Source organism: Podarcis melisellensis (genome assembly GCF_964234715.1).
Source record: "Podarcis melisellensis genome assembly, chromosome: 6".
Lineage (NCBI taxonomy): Eukaryota > Metazoa > Chordata > Lepidosauria > Squamata > Lacertidae > Podarcis > Podarcis melisellensis.
Window position 1 is genome coordinate 96,022,528 of NC_138538.1, and position 11,299 is coordinate 96,033,826.

Sequence of the window (11,299 nt, forward strand, 5' to 3'; positions counted from 1 at the left end):
GGGAAAAATCTTAATTTTTTCATTGATTGTTACATTGATGACCCATCTTTCCTGCAAGGATCTCCAGGTGGCTTGCGTTATTCCCCCTTCCTCATCCCATCCCTGAACTCTTCTTGAATCAGGGAGCTGCCTCCCCCATCCCAGTGATCCAGATTCTCTCTGGCCTCCCTGTTCCTCAAGAACAAAGATCACCATCTCTCGCCATCTAGATTGGCATCGGTGGCATCCATCCCCTGGTCACTTGGTCTTACATAAATTGTTTTCACCTTCACTAAAGATTCCTTCTGATCTTCATAACCATCACTTCATCCTCCCATTTCTCTTCCAATATCTCTTCCTCCTCCTCGCAGACCAGGGGATGGATCTTTGGCACGTGACAGCAGGAGACCAGCAGCTCACGCAGCCAGTCTTTATAAACTAATCTAACCATGACATGGTTCCTTATGTTTCTGAATCTTGAGGGATAGTAAAAGAAACAGAATGCAGAAGGAATTAGGAATCCTACTTACACTTTATATGAAGAAAGTCTCTTCATTACACCAGAAAACGTATTTCCTTTCTCACAAACTACCTCCTCAAACTAAATATGCTCATCTTTAATTTTATAGTCCCTCTCCTCTTTTGTCCAGTTCCGCACCTCCTTTCGCCACTTTTCTTCTCTTCCCGATTCTCCAATTAGTCCAGCCGTTTCTCCTAGACCACGCTATGCCATCTTTGCCATCTTTATAGGTTAGTGTTTAATATAAGTTCAATATTAAAAGGGTTGCCTTCTCTTTTACTTTTGTTTTCCAGTAACTTCCACTCTTTTACCACAAACAGCGCTGACAATCCAAGCCTTTTAACTCAAGTCTCTTTCGCTGGGCTCACGCCACTTCAAAGTAAAAAACAAGTTAAGTCCTTGAATTCTGCTTCTTTTAATGGGCTAGCACTGCTGCTGCAGAGTGAAATTTGAATGTGTCTTCCTTTTCTTACTGGTACTTGTTAGAGAAATCTTCGCTTATGGTTACTGTCAGGGACTGCCGCTAGGTCCCAGCTCACAGAGGACCAACGCCCAGTGGATCTTATATACAAAAGTCTTTATTGAAGTTTAGTTTCCATTTCCAAGCTCTGGGCGCGCAGACCCCACGTCTTGACGCTAGATCGGCTAAGTCCCCTCTGACTCGCTGCTAAAGCCACACCACTTTAAGATTCTCGCTTTGCTCCACCTCCTACGCTGCTCCTTCCTACGCTGGGTCCTTCTGCCCTCAGGGGTTATCTCTTTCCTCGATTCCTCTGACGCTGACCCCCCTGAGCTCCACCCTTCCTTCCGGCGGGCTTTAGGACCTGGCTCCCTGTCCGGACTCCCTGCTGTGCCGCTCGCCTGTACATTTGAACTTGGCGCGCGCGCCCAGCCGGTAACCCTCCTTCTGACCGTTTCCCCGCTTCCGGATGTGGGCGTGGCCAACCCTGCCTCCTCTCCTCCCGCCGGTGGCAAGAACACTGGTCCCGACTCCTGGGACTCCCCCTCCCCACTGCGCTCAGGTGGGGAAGCTGGTCCCGATTTCCAGCTGCTGCTCAGGGACTCCCCGCTGGCCCCTCCCTCCTGAGGTTTCTCCCCTGGAACCTCCCTCGCTCTGGCCATCGGTGCTCCCTTCTGTGAGTCCTCCGATTCGCTAGAGAGGCTTGAGTCACGACTCTGGTAACTGTCACTGCCTGCACCCCCTTCGTCCTCTTCCTCCTCACTCTCCATTTGCTCCCCCTCCTGTGTCTCTCCTTCTGAACCCCTGACAGTTACGTATAATGAGAAAGATTTCCAATATATTTAAGATAAAATCTCCTGTTCTTTACTCTTTATGTTCTAGCCTTTCAGGTCTGTTTCTGAGCAGTTCACTTTGTATAAAGAAGTCTCACAGACCCTCTTCTCCTCAAGCTCTCCTTGTTAGCTTAGTCCAGTAATTAAGGGGATTGAGAAAGTGAGAGATTTTGCTGCCGTTCTTACCGTTTGGGACTTTGAGGCTTGCTGCTGAGGATTGCTCGTGTCCTTGCGTCTAGGTACTCTCTGTCGACTCCCCTCCTGGTTAGGACGTGGGCTTCGAAGGGTTCCTTTTTTGACGCTGCCGGACAATGTCAGCCCTGGGCCACGCCCAGAGCCTTTTGGGGGGTCGTGTAGCCTCCGCGTTGCCCCCCAAAGTTCCCTCTAATAGCTGCTAGGCGCGGAGAACCCACGAAGCACATCCACAACGGAGGGCGGAAAAACCGGAAGCCCTTATATACCAGGTTTGGGAGGGGGATTTGGTCTGCGATAGGGACAGGGATGCCCACAGAGCCTAGGGCTTGCTGATGAGAAGGTCGGTGAGCTCCCGTTGCTCGGTCCCAGCTCCTGCCAAACTAGCAGTTCGAAAGCACAAAGTGGAAGTAGATAAATACCTTTTTTTCACTCTATAGGACGCACTTTTTCCCCTCCAAAAATTAAGGGGAAATTATCAAAGCAGCAGAAATAAGAGATGATTGGATCCCTTTCTGAGCTCGAAGCATGGGTACCCCCAACAAAAAATTAAAATTTGCTTTTGTAATTTGGAACTAATGTGATTTGATTGGTTTGCTAATAAAAATTATTTTATAAAAAACAACAACAAAAATTAAGGGGAAATGTGTGTGCGCCCTATGGAGTGAATGTAGGCTGCGCAGCTAAGCCCAAAGCCAGAACAGAGAGAAGGAGCGCTGCGCAGCGCTCCGTATCGCTGTGTAGTGCTCCGTCTCGCTGTTCTAGCTTGGGGTTAGCTGCGCAAAGCCTCCGCAGGGCAGCGGGGTGAAGGCACCCTGTTGCCCTGCGGAGGCTTCAAAGGCCGTCCCCGAAGCCAGAACAGCGAGGCGGAGCGCTGTGCAGCGCTCCGTCTCACTGTTCTAGATTGGGGATGGCTGCTTCAAAGGCTGCACTCCGTTGGCTTCAGGCAGCTATCCGCAAGCTTTCGGAGTGCAGCAGGAGTTCCCGCTGCGCTCCAAAGGCTTGCGGATAGCTGCCTGAAGCATGGAGAGTGAGAGGGGTCAGTGCACACCGATCCCTCTTACTCTCCAGGCTACGCTTCGCTGGAGAGGTGCTGCACAGATTTCCCTCTCTGCGCAGCGCCCCTTCAGCGAAGCGGGAGGAGAAATGGAAGGGGCTCCGTTTCTCCTGCCGCTTCGCTGAAGGGACGCTGAGCAGAGAGGGGGAGAATTTTTTTTCCCCTGTTCTCCCTCTCCTATGGTCCGGTGCTTCTTATGGTCCTGTGCGTCCTATAGAGTGAAAAATACGGTAGGTACCGTTCTGGCGGGAAGGTAAACGGCGTTTCCGTGCACTGCTCTGGTTTCGCCAGAAGCGGCTTAGTCATCCTGGCCACACGACCTGGAAGCTGTACGCCGGCTCCCTCAGCCTATAGAGCGAGATGAGCGCGCAACCCTAGAGTCGTCCGCGACTGGACCTAACGGTCAGGGGTACCTGTACCTTTACCTAGGCTTTTTCCAGATCTGCCTTACTGCCCTATGTTTCTAAATCTTGAGGGAGAGCAAAAGAAGCAGAATGCAGCAAGAATTAGACATCCTACTTACACTCAAGAAGAAGAAATCTTCATTTTGCCAGAAAACATCATTACTTCTCACAAACCACCTCCTTTCTCCTGAACTGTCCTCAAATAGTTGCTCTTCCCAAAGTCCTCAGCCAAGTTACTCAGCAGGGGGACGTGTTACAAAGGAGGCCCTGACCCTGTTGCTTTAGCTACCTTGCTTAGCAATGTGAATTGTTCCCCTTAACATTATTTTTTCAAATATATCTTCCAGTGGGTTTTTATTTTTTTTATTTAGGAAAGATCTAGAGCTGGCTTCATCCAGCACGGTGCATTTCTGGACAGGACAGGAAACACCTTGCAAACACACACTTTTCAACATGGCGATGTCACCAAGGAAAAACACCCATGGCCTAGACTATGGCTGCTGATTCTCAATCAATAGTAAAAAATGACCCTTCTCAACATCCTGTAATAATCTGTCCAGTATTATGATGGACAGGAGCAGGACTTCACCCTTAGACCCTTCCCCCTGTTTCTTTCTGTTTCTGCCCAGTGTCTTCTGCCAATCAACAGCTTTCCTTAGGTTGCAAGGAAGTGAAATGTTAAGAGTTACTTGGTGCCAGACTCCCCTTTGCCATGAGTTTCTGGGTGCCAGGCACTGAACCCCTGGACACTGAACATCTGGGGAATTGATCTAAGCCGTGAATAAATGTACCCCAAGCTCTACACTTGATTGTTGGTTATTAAAAACTGATTGAAACCATTTTATTTCATTCACAAAAGAATTTTTGACATGTGATTATGATAACAGTTTATATAATAAAGGTGACACATTTATTGATCCTTTTTGTAAGTTATTATTTGTCTACTTTAATGTATTTTTTATATATATTAATCAGTAAGGGGGTGGGGTGGGAGGCAGTTTTGCATATGAAACTGGTGGATGGCTGTCATTAATCGAGATCAGTTTCATAGAATCATAGAAACTTATAGCTGGAAGGGACACCAAGGGTCATCTAGTCCAACCCCCTGGGATGCAGGAACCTCAGCAAAAGCATCCATGGCAGACGGCCATCCATCCAGCCTCTGCTTAGAAGCCTCCAAGGAAGGAGAGCCCACCACCTCTCGTGGGAATCTGTTCCAACGCCAAACAGCCCTTACTGTCAGAAAGTTTTTATGAATGTTTAGTTGGAATCTCCTTTCTTATAACTTGAATCCATGGGTTCGAGTCCTACCGTCTAGAGCAGGAGAAAACAAGCTTGTTCCCTCTTCCATGTGACAGCCCTTAAGATATTTGAAGATGGCTGTCAGATCTCCTCTCAGTTTCCTCTTTTCCAGGCCAAACCTACCCAGCTCCTTCAAGTGTTTCTCTTCCATCTTAGTTTCCAGACCCTTGATGGTCTTGGTTGCCCTCCTCTGCACACATTCCAGCTTGTCAACACCCTTCTTAAATGATGGTGCCCAGAACTGGACACAGGACTCCAGGTGTGGCCTGGCCAAGGTAGGAGAGAGTAGGACTTTGACTTCGTTTCATCAGGACCCTGGACTTCCATAGATGCAACCTAGAACAGCGTTAGCATTTTCTGCTGCTGCGCATTCCTTGTGGCTGAGGCTCAGGGTAACGCCCCTGGGACCTTTCAGTTCATGGCGTCCATGGAGGCGCAGGTCAATTCTGTGTCCAGGGCAGCTGTTGACCAGCTTCATCTGGTATGCAGGCTGAGACCCTACCTGCCTGTGGACTGTCTCACCAGAGTGGTACATGCTCTAGTTATCTCTTGCTTGGACTACTGCAATGCGCTCTAGGTGGGGCTATCTTTGAAGGTGACCCAGAAACTACAACTAATCCAGAATGCGGCAGCTAGACTGGTGGCTGGGAGTGGCCCCCAAGACCTACATTGGCTCCCAGTATGTCTCCAGGCACAATTCAAAGTGTTGGTGCTGACCTTTAAAGCCCTAAACGGCCTTGGCCCAGTATACCTGAAGGAGCGCCTCCACCCCCATCGTTCTGCCCGGACACTGAGGTCCAGCGCTGAGGGCCTTTTGGCGATTCCCTCCCTGCGAGAAGCCAAGTTACAGAGTAGTGGTGCCTGCCCTGTGGAACCCCCTCCCACCAGATGTCAAAGAGATAAACAGCTACCTGACATTTAGAAGACATCTGAAGGCAGCCCTGTTCTGGGAAGCTTTTAATGTTTGACAGACTATTTTATTTTAATATTTTGTTGGAAGCTGCCCAGAGTGGCTGGGTATAAATAATAAATTATTATTATTAGATGATGATGATGACTGTGAGGTGTTACAAGTCATTAACTTCAAGCCACACAAACCATCCCAGCTTTTCAGAGCTGGCTCTCATGGCTTCTTTAATCTTTGTGTGTTGCTCCACCATGTGGCTGAATCATATAAAGCCGTGACTTTTGCATATCTCTTGACCTCTAATTGCAAGAAGATCTCGTTAACTTGGATTATAATCTTTATAAATTGGAGTTGTGGAGCAGGTCCTCGAGAGTGGGGGGGGGCTCCCCCATTCCTTCTCAGTCTACCCCCTGACAACCACGTGGGTTACAGCGTCAAGGGCTCATTTTGTGGGGCGATGTGAAACGTGTTTTCACCCCCAAATCTTGCAGGGGGCATTCTCTGGGTGTTTGGCGCCGCTTTGGAGTGAATTGGACAACGTCTGACTTTTGGAGAAATTGGGATCCTGTGAGTTAGGGCGCCAAAGGCTCATTTTTGGGGTGCCATGAAATGTGGGGTTTTCACTGCCAAACATTTCAGGGGGTCTTTAGCAGGGGTTTGCCGTTGCTTTGTTGTGAATCCTAAGACATCGGGTTTTCAGCGAAATCGTGGCCACCATAGTTATCCTGACAGATGATTTGGCCTGTCACCCTTGTGTGGAAGCAAAGGATGAGATTCCCCTGCTACTCCCCATGGGGTCTCCAATGTGGTGCACCCAGCCTCCACTCACACTATCCCTATGTTGGGAAATTGTGTGGGGCAAGTTAAGATTTATCTGTGAAAGAGGACTTAGTATTTTTCTTGCTTTTTAGTGTAATGTACTATGAAAAGGTCTTAATGGAATTTTCTTTTTTTAATGGAATTTTAATGGAATTTTCTTTTTTCTTTTTTGTTATTACCCTGTTTGCCAGTGTTTGTCCCTGGTAATTAACTGCCCTGATGTCTTTGTAAAACAGAAAAAGAACTAAAAACCCACGATGATTTCACTGTGCACACAAGGTGTGTATGAAAGTGAATGTGAGTTACAAGAGATGCTAACCCACTTGTTCTAAAGTGAAAGCCTTCTGGGACATAATATACAACGAGTTAAAAAAGGTTTTGAAATATAATTTTAATAAAAAACCAGAGGCATTTTAATTAGGCTTAATTGGTGAGGAAATACATAAAAGTGATGTAAATATGTGTATGTATGCCACAACGGCTGCCAGGACACTTCTGGCTCAGAAATGGGAGCAGCAGGAACTTCCAACACTGGAAGATTGATTGGCAGGTCAAGATGATGGAGTACGGAGAGATGGCCAAGTTGACGGGGAAGATCCGGAATCAGCGTGACGAACTGTTTCGTAAGGACTGGAACAAATTTATAAATTGTAAACATTTGAAAATGTTTGTAGGCTTGAATTGAAATGCTCTGTAATGTAAATGTAAGGAACTGATTTACCGATAATAAGGTGAAATATTATAATTTGACAAGGGTAAATAAGTGCTTATAGAAATGCGAAGAATATGGAAAGTTATGTGGAAGTCAGAAAGAGGGAGAGAAGGAGGTCAATGTGAATATGATTTAAGTGGAAAACTCAATAAAAAATATTTTTTGAAAAATACAAGAGAGGCTAGCCCTTTCTCCCTGCCTCTAGCACAGGAGCCAACTCCTAGGGACCAAGGTACTTTCAACCCCCCCAATAAAATATTTGAGGGGGCCCGCCTTCCCCCAAAGTTGATGGGCATTGCCATTCAAACGATGTGTGTGCACCATGTCATGTGATCGATTACACAGGACGGGGTTTACCTGGTCCCCCCACCTAATATTTTATTCAAGTTGGGTCCCCCTGGTCTCTAGGCCTTCACAGCACAATCCTACGCCTGCTTGCTGAGTCCCAATGCAGAAAGGCAGAGACAGCCATGGATTACTCAGTAGTACATATACATGGGGGGGGGGACAGAACTCCACTAGACTCCCTTACACCCCACTGCACATTCTTCCCCCATTTTTCTCTTCTTCTTTTTTCCTGTTTATTTTGAATTGCTTAGGGGGAGGCAACCTAATATTTTGACTGCTTTAGGGCCTCTAAAGGTCTTCATCTAGCCGTAGGTAGAGATGAAAGGAAGAAGTGAAATACTAAGGGCTGCCTATTTCAGGGAAAGGGCAAGGGAAGGGGGTGCTTCTATAAGTTTCACTGGGACCCAGAGGTGTGGATTGTGGTTCTGCATAGGGGTTCCAGCTGCAGCTAGCAGCAACTGACAAATTGGTACATTTCAGTTTCCATCCATTTCTCATTTTCCCAGTCTTAGATTTGATCCTCCACATTTCTGCAGCACTTTGCATTTTTAAAGAGGAGTCCTCATGCTAATCCAATGCTGCATGCAATTTTCGTAATGTTCGCATTTATGCGAGCAACTTTCCTGAATATAATGCATGCTTGTATGTTCTGTTTCTACACACAAGCATTGTAGAGGTGCTTGGCTGCTTAACATGGCGGACTCAGAGACTGCCTCGATGATGGAGGGCTTAACACCCAGCACCTCACACACACACACACACACACACACCGCTTCCATGGAGGCAGGAATGGGTTCAGGAGATGATTGCGGGTCTCCTTTCTAATCGATACCCCTCAACAAGGTATGGAAGGCAATTCAGCCTCAGGTTACCCCCTCCCCTCTTCCAGAGTCTCCTGCGAATAGGTGAGATGCTGCCACTGCCACAGACTGGAACAAGAAGCCCACTCCGCCACTGTTAGTGAGTAAGCAAGCAGGGATGTAAGCCCTGGTATTATAATATAATTGCAGTATTGGATCAGCACAGCTACCCAGAGTATTGGACTCTCCTAGTTGGCATAGCTATATGACAGCTGTCATGATGAGATTCTGCCCTTTAAAATATACTGTACTACAGCACCAGTGGTTACAGCGACAGTTCAAATCCTCCGCCTTTTCCAGGCACAGTCCATGCTTACCCTTCAATCCGCCGTTTGCTCCGATTGAGCTTTAAAGAGTGGATTTTTGTGAAGAAAGCTCTGGGGCAAAAACCAGCAACAACAATGCTCAATCAATGCTTTTAAGCATGGACTCTGCCTGAAAAGTGTGGGGCAAAAGGCAAGTGTAGATAAGCCCTCAATTTCATACATACACATACCTCAGTTTTCTCACACACACACCCCACAACACTCCATACCCAGCTCAGTTCTCGTTGGGTTAATTTTGGGGGAAGTCCTCTTGAAGTCCCCCCCTCCGCAAAAAAAAAAAAAATTGTGTACTCTTGCAAACCTTGTGCATGTTCACAAATCCAAGTCTGATTATCTTTCCCTCTTGCATGCTGTTTTGACTACCTAAGGCCTGGGGCTCAGAGACTTGAGATCATCACTATCCGTAATGATGGAACTGTGCCAGAACTCTCCTTTAAGGCACTAGCATCCCCTGGTGTACATTTGTGTACCATCTCTGCCAAACCCATACACAAATTCTGCCAATTTGTGGTACAGCAGAAAAGGGGAAGATCTACTGCAAAATCAGAACTGCTTGCAAAATCTTCCAACCTTCCCATACTTCTCTGAGGGCGGGTAAGTAGGTGTGCTGTTTTGGATACTGCCTTCAGATGTGCATTGGCAAAGGGGAGCTCAATCTATTAGCGGCTCAGGCCAAGTTCTCACAAACAGCAGCTGAGGAGGCAAACATGTTTCTGGGCTGCTCCACTTTAGATTGTAGGTGGGATTCCCGAGGTTGAGTGCTGCTACAGACAAAATATATAGACAGAGATGAATTCTTTACATAGAAAACATTAATCAGGGGAAACTGAGGCTGCATTCAGACCTGGGGTTTATAAAGCTAGTGCTTCTGCCCCAATTTCTAATGCTCTTTTTACGCTCTAGTATCTTGTTACGTTATGAAACTGTGGCTTTTTGATGAATATACATTTCTGTGTGCTGCTCTGGTTCGCCAGAAGCAGCTTAGTCATGCTGGCCTCATGACCCGGAAGCTGTCTGAGGACAAATGCCGGCTCCTCGGCCAGTAAAGCGAGATGAGCATGCAACTCCAGTCGGCTCCCTTGGCCAATAAAGTGAGATGAGCACCGCAACCTCAGAGTCATCCGCGACTGAACCTAACGGTTAGGGGTCTCTTTACCTTTACTTGTATGTATACAGGGGTGGTGCTGTGGTCTAAACCATAGAGCTTAGGGCTTGCAGATTAGAAAGTTGGCATTTTGAATCCCTGCAATGGGGTGAGCTCCCATTGCTCCGTCCCAGCGCTGCCCACCTAGCAGTTCCAAAGCACATCAACTGAAAGATAAATAGGTACCGCTCCGGCGGGAAGGTAAACGGCATTTCTGTGCGCTGCTCTGGTTTCACTAGAAGCGGCTTAGTCATGCTGGCCACATGACCCGGAAGCTGTCTGAGGACAAATGCTGGCTCCTCGGCCAGTAAAGCGAGATGAGCACGCAACTCCAGAGTCGTCCGCGACGGGACCTAATGGTCAGGGGTACCTTTACCTTTTATACTGTCCCTAATTTCATCAGTGCAAAACCTCCACAATATTTGAGCCAATGGGAATGCAATACAATATTTTTTTATGGAAACAACACAGAAACCAGATTCCACTAGATTTTCAGAAATGGCTTTTCCATCATGTGAAAGATCTCAATAAATGCAAAAATGAGCAGGTAAAGAAACATTGTGAAGATGGAGCAAAGTGCTGTCTGAAGGCAGCCTAGTATGGAACTTTCCCACTAGCAACCAAGGGTTGCTCCCAGATGACCAGTTCATTGAGTATTCAGAGTATTCAGCCTGTAGCATTTGCAGGGCGGTTAGGTGACACCCGCCATTTAATGAGCCTTCATTCTGATCTGTTTGCAGGGAGTTTAGATGACACCATGTTGAGCAATTTTCATCCCACTGTTGGAGAAAATAATAATTTCATAAGACTCTCATTTTGATTATTACACTTTCTTTAGAGTTTATGGCCTAGCTAAACTGCAATGTCCTGTGCCTGCCTAGCTTTTACAGTAACAAAACTAGCTGCTTTTAGGTACTGTACATAAGGTCCATTCCAGAACATTGAAAAGAATAAGCTGTTAGAATCTAGGGTGGCCATTGTATGTCAGGGTTGCGATACATCCAGGATTTATTTGGCTGTCAGAAACAGTTTCTGGATGGAAATCACTGAAATGGAGAGACGGTGGAAGAGGACTGGAAAAAATTTAAAGTTTATCTTAAGAACTTTTGTAAAATTTTGGAATGACAAGATGTCAAGGGTTATGAAATTAGAGAATGATAGCTGTTAAAGTTTAAAATTAAGAAAATTCAAAGAAAGTTGTGGCTTTAAAATTGAAAGAAGGATTGCTAAAAGTAAATTTAAAAATAAGGGTGCAGTGAAGGGAAGGTTCGGGGAAGTCGTGTATGTTTGTTTGTATGTTTTCTTTCTTTTATGTTTTCTTTTCTGTTTTTCTATGCTGTTAAAATCAATAAAAATTTATTTTTTAAAAAAAAAAGGAAATCACTGAAATGTCCGGGAACAACTTTTGTGTTTGGATTTTTACTTTTTGAACCCTA